Source organism: Elephantulus edwardii, unplaced genomic scaffold (genome assembly GCF_000299155.1).
Source record: "Elephantulus edwardii isolate Elephantulus edwardi_28Jun2011 unplaced genomic scaffold, EleEdw1.0 scaffold00012, whole genome shotgun sequence".
NCBI classification, from domain to species: domain Eukaryota; kingdom Metazoa; phylum Chordata; class Mammalia; order Macroscelidea; family Macroscelididae; genus Elephantulus; species Elephantulus edwardii.
In genome coordinates, this window is record NW_006399762.1 from 13,219,850 (window position 1) to 13,226,554 (window position 6,705).

The following is a 6,705-nucleotide window of genomic DNA, read 5'->3' on the forward strand; positions in this document are numbered from 1 at the left end:
TCTCTTCCAGTCAGTTGGCCAAGTGGTCGTTCTCCAGATTTCTTGGCACACCTTGGTGAGCACGTCCAGGGCAGCATCTGTTAACTGAAATATGTAAAAAAAAAGTTCTATTTATCCACATCCTCAAATAAATCATTTGATCTCATTAAGGATGCTGTCCTCTAAATTCAAAACAACTTGGAGGTAGCTAATAGCAAATAGGAAAACCTAAGAGTATGATAAATGGTGCCAAGCAATTTAAACGCCAGGAGAATGTTATTATGTTCAAAATAAAATAAATGGAAATCATCAAAGTATGAAACCATGTTTAGATTAACATGAAAGTTAGTTATACTCAGGTAAGCTCTGTATTTACAGGAAATATTTTTTCTCAGCACTGGTCCAATTGGGAGCATCAGGGCGTATGATTTAGAGATTGAGATTGTTCACAGCCTTAGTCGGCTTGACTCCACAATCAACACTCTTGGCACCAGTAGCCAGGAAAGTAAAAGACGTATTGCCATGGGAAAATCTGCTGTTAGGGACCTCTCCAAAGTACCTAAGAGCAATGTTGTCTCTCTGGAGACTAAGGTGTGTCTGATACAGGCCATGGTCTTTGCAATCACTTGTTATGCATCAGAGAGTTGGGAAATGACTAGGGAGGATAGAAGGAGAATTAATGCCTTTGAGCTGTGGTGCTGGAGAAGAGTATTGAGGGTACCATGGACTGCTAGGAAAACAAACAGATTCATCTGGAATGGGTTAAACCGGGTGGCTCCTTGGAGGCAAGGATTCTGAGGCTCCGTCTAACATACTTTGGACATGTTATAAGGAGAGACCAGTCCTTGGAGAAGGACATCATGCTTGGGAGCGTGGAGGGAACGCACAGAGGGGAAGGCGCTCTATGAGGTGGATTGATTCAGTGACTGGGGTAATTGGGGTGGGTGTATTGGAGACAGTGCGATTGGTGCAGGACAGAGCAGAGTTTAGGGCTGTTGTACATAGGGTCGCTATAAGTTGTAAGCAGTTCGAGGGCACATAACAACAAAAATTTTTATTTTGTTGTCTACTAATCAGTCAAAGCATGATAAGCAAAATCCAGATAATAATACTAAGTGGTGGATTCTTAGGTGATGAAACCAGATGTACCAATGTATATTCTATTTTTGGGCCTGATTGAATAACATTACAGTCAAATTTGTTTCATTTTCTGTACTTTATAAAATCCCTAGAAAATCTGGGCTTTGAAACTTCTTGAATGCCTCTTTTACCTATTAGAGTGATTATAAGTTGTCTTTAAAGAGTTCATAAATAAAGAATAAAAGTACAGAAATGGACTAGGGCTAGAGTAGAACAGCACTTAGATTGCTAAACTAATTGTTAGCGAAAACATATTAAATAGAAATAACAATGATGCAGAATATTTTCATATTTTATTAATCTGAGAAAGTAAATATCTGAATTTCTTAGTAGAGGAAATACTGATTTTTGAGGGGAGAACAGACTAAGTTTTAAGTCAGCAGTACTTTTATGATTACAGGTAGAAATTAATTCTATTGCTTAGAAATCATTGCATGCTGTTGACTCAACTCAGATTCGTATTGACTGTATGTATATGAAACCAAAACCTTTTCTACTCCTGCACCATCCTCCCAAGCTCTGCTCTGCCCAATTTTGTAGCAATGGTATTTTTAAGAGTCTTCTTTTGACTCTCTACTAGGTGGGAGTGGCATCTACTTCGGAAATAGCTTGCCTCCAAAAATTCTATGAACTTGAAGAAATGATCAAAGTTATACAAGTCAGGTCTTTTATTCATAGGGTCAGTATGAGTCGTCTACGACTTGACGACAGTTAACACCAACCTAGAGAGAGCTCTGTGGGCCTGGTGGAGAGAAAGTTATGCTACCAAGCCAAAGGTGGGTGATTTTAATCTGTGGTCCTCAGGACTGGTTTTAATTATTTTTGGTAAAACATTTTTTCTAAGTGGTATAGCACTGGCCTGTGCACTGCTGTACAGAGGTAACTCGTCATTGCTGTGATGCTAAACACTGACGCTGATATGTCAAATGTGATAATGGTTACCTATTGTGGACAGTGTTTGGTGGAGCTCTCTGATTAAGACAAGCTTGGAAGCAGGAGAGGCACTCACTTTTGAAATAGCTTGCCTCCAGAACGCAGAGAAACGATGAAAGTCATGCAAGTGTCCAGGTCTTTTGTTCATAGGGTGGCTATGAGTTATCTATGACTCGAAGGCACTTAATAACAACAACTAAGTGTGATGTCATCCTTAAAGAACTCAATCTTTCTAACAGTATACCCAAAGTATGGGATCTGATAAAAGTGTTTTGGCCAGAATCTTTTGAGTTTTGCTCACTTTTTAAGAGAATTATTTCTCTGTAGTAAGTATTGAATAATTATGTGAAGGAATACTAAAGGAATGAAGGGGGAAAAATAAGGATAGTTACTATATAAATTTCCTTCCCTAGAACCAATAAACAAATCTTAGTATTCTGAAGCATGTTTTCCTAAGAAAAAAACTTTAAAAAGTCATCAATCACCAGGTGGTGTTAAATATATTTTTAAATTATTCAAGGTTTTTTTGAATCTTTTCCAGCAGCCTTTTGCAGGTGTTTTTAATAGAGAAAATTGTATCCATCTGTGACTGTTTACACACAATGTCAGTATCAACAAGTCCATAGATTCAAAAACAGTCTGACTTTCAGCAGGCTCCTATCCTGTACACTAGCATATGTGATTAATTTTATTTATAGTTTATTACTGTGTGTATTTATTCATGAATGAAATAATAAGGGCGATATGGACACAGCTGTCTGTGATTTAGCATTCGTGTAATTTAGAGCAAGTCATTAAGCTGATTAGATTATCACGTTCTTTTTAACAAAAGATTATATGAATGTTATCGGCAACCTAAAATTCCTAATATGGTTGTTGATTGCTTTTCTATAGTTTTCCATTTATGAGAAAAACTACCAAATGCTATGTTGCCATTAATGAAACTTTGCTTTTCAATAGGGGAAATCCATCCATAGTTGGTTGTTATATCTGTCCTTACATTAAAAACATCAAGAAAAAGAATTTTTACATTTTTTAGTATTGAAGATTATAGCATCAAATATCTGGGATAAGGAAAGGCATTAGTAGTAGTTTCTTGATTTTTTTTAAGTACTTCTACACACCTTATGCAGCTGGGGTTGAGAAATTCTGTTCCAGATACAGTATAGATTAATAATTTTGAAATAAATATAAAATGCAGCAAATACTGAAATATAAGACAAATTTTAAAAAGTAAACTAGTAGAATTCAAACTCCGTTTAAAACTGATCCCTTCTTATTATTAACCGTTGAGTCAAAACTGACTTTTAGATTTATCCTTCAGCAGATGTTCAGAGACAGTAAATTGCACAACAGTAGATTCTCCATCATTCTCTTTCAAACTACCTGGTGGATTGAACCACATGCCTTTGGACTGACAGAATAACTTTTCACATTTAGGCTACCAGAGCTTTAAAGAACAAACAAGTATGTCTTAGAGAAAGTACAGAATGCTTCTTGGAAGCAAAGATATCAAAGCTTCACCTTACCTAATTTAGACATATTCCTTAAAGAAGAATCATCATGCTTAGAAAGGTGGAGAGTCAATGAAAGAGAGGAAGACCCTCTCTTTGATGGATTGAGACAATGATTGACCCTCTCTTTGACGGATTGGGATAATGGTTGCAGCAAAGGACTTGAGTATGTCAGAAATAATGACAATGGCACATGATGGGGCAAAGCTCAGATATGTTGTTCATATGTCATTGTGAGTTGCACTTGATGAGATCAAACAACTAGCGCCAAATTATATATACTTTAAATAAAAAAGTGGGGTTTTGCAAGGAAAATATTTACTTAGGGATAGTAAGAATGCTTGAGATACCATAGCAGGTGAGACTAGAGGAGAAAGTGAAAGGTAATGTTTACAGAGAAGACAAAGAAAATGATGAAAAAAATATCTTCATGGTATTTTGTACATTATATATTACAACAATATTATCACACAAAAGATTTTTCTATTTTTTCTTTTAATTCAAGATAGAATATGATAAAAGGCTGATACCACTTTCAAGTTACTTAATACATCTATAATGGAATATTTACAACCCCTTTTGAAGAACTCTTTCATTTTATAGCCAACCACATCTTTCACCCTTTCAATAATTTCAACATATCTAGCAGTGAAATTTTCATGACTTCAAAATGCTGGTGTTACTTTCTTTCTTTATTAACTCCCTGTGATAATTTGATAATGAGACTCTTCAAATAAATGAAAACATCTTTAAACATTTGGCATCACTCCTTATCTTCATAAATCATATATATGCTAGATTTTTGGCATTCAAAGTGAGATCTAGGAAAATAGCATAACTATCACCTAATAAATTTCCTAGAATTTAAAATATTATGAGTCCTAGATTTTACCTTAGGGAGATCTGGTAGCTTAGTGGTAAGGATTTGTGCTGCCAATTCAAAGGAAGATGGTTTGAATACGCCAGTTGCTCCATGGAAGAAACATGGACAATCTTTTCCGTATTAATTCCCTCCTCTGACAACTTACTGGAGGACCAGTTATAACTCTTTTCCAACTTGAAGGGACATAACCAACTTTTATCTTTTAAATAAGAATCTTTAAACCAGGTACATAGGGCATTTACATCAAAATTAAAGTTTAAGAACTGTAAAAACAAGACCAAGGTTATTGTTGTTGCTATTATGTGCCATCATGTCACCTGTGGCTCATAGATACCCTGTGTACAACAGCCCTAAACCCTGCTCTATCCTGGGCCAATTTTATTATCTCTGACACACCTACCCTCATTACTACAATCCCTGAATCAATCCATCTAATTGAGGGTCTTACTCTCTTGTGCTGTCCTTCAACCCTCCCAAGCATGACGTCCTTCTCCAAGGACTGTTCCATCCTTGCAACTTGTCTAAAGTATGTCAGACGAAACTTCAGAATCCTTGCCTCCACAGAGCAGCCCGGTACCACACTCTCTGGGTCGAATCTGTTCCCCTAGTAGTCCATGGTATGTTCAATACTCTCCGCCAGTACCACAGCTCAAAGTCATCAATTCTCCTTCTATTATCCCTAGTCATTGTCAAGCTTTCTTACTCATAGCAAGTAATGTCAAAGACTATGACAAAATTTGACCTTGTCAAATTTAGCAACATCCACAATACAAAACTAATTCCATAGGTCAAACATAGTTCCTCAGTCTCCTGCTTCTATCTACTTCTACTAATTACAACACAAATCTTACTAATCTACTGGGTCCAAAAATATTTTGCAATGACTATACTCCTTATAAAACCATGCTCATGGCTCTGGAATTTTTTCGGGAAGTTAATAAGCTATTATTCAGGTTGTTTCAAGATACAATCCCTCAGTTCATGTAGTTTCTTAAGCTTGATCACAGTCACTTTGACTTTTAGCCTTAGGGTTCAGGGAAATAACATGAGGTTCTCTTATTCATACAAGTTATGGTATTTCCTCTCAGTTCTCCAGCAAATTTGGGTTGAAGACCTCTGTCTTTGTTTCTGTCAAAAGAAGTCTCAAATCAGCTAATTCTTCATCTAGCAAACAAAATCTTTAGCTCTATCTTTTTCTCAAGGTATCTTTCCCTTTTTTCATCTCAGGAGCTCTTCCACTGTCCTCTGGTTCTGTTTCAAGAGCTCTGGCCTTGGTTCCATCTCAGTCAGTCGATAGCACGATACAGTCTTTCAAATAATCCAGGCAGTTTTTCAGTCAACAGCAAAATAACTGATGCAGGAGTCTCTGACCTTGGAGGATGTGTGCTGCTTTCTCTGCTGCTTCTTCTTTCCTCATATTGAGGTTCTCAATTTCTGCTACTGAATGTGCTCAATTTAAGTTCAGATTAGCCAGTCCCCTTGTTGATAACACACTATATGAGGAAGCTATTGTATCACATAGTTGTTGCTAAAGTACGTGGGCCATCAGCCCACAGAGTGGGTGGATCAGTTAATGTTGCTTTTAGGCCAGAGTTAAGACAAATAGATAAACAATGGTCTAGGAAAGCCATTATAAGTAACTTAAAGCCAAAGTAACAGACACGACTACATTACAAAAACCATTATATAGAATATTTGTTCTGTTGAGTCTTTTTTAAAAACTAATATTATTATTACACCAATATGCTATGATATGCCATTATTCTATATGTATCTGTGATGGATACTGTGCATAGATAGAGCAGGAGGCAGTATTTCAAACAAAATTAAGGGACTCCTTTTGGCTTAAAATCAGGTATCATTTTTATATTCTTTGACTACACTTACTCAATAATAGCTAGGAAAATAATAATAATGAAAAACCTTTACATTACAAGTTAGCACAATAATGAAGATCAAGGACTTCAAAATGAATTACATTGCAACATATAAAGAAAGACATACTCTCACTGATGGACCACTAAATAATATGATAGCAAATTGATAAACTATTGATGTTATCAAAAAGATTTAATTCTACTTGGATTGATACTCAACAGTCAAGAAAAGAGCAGCCAAGAATCAACTGACATCACACTGGGAAAACTAGCCATAAAAGACAATTTTATTTATTTATTTAATTTTTAAACATATTTACTATGGTCTGGATGAAAGTTTAAAGAGCATGTTAGTTTAAAGACTAAAGTGTCAAAATAT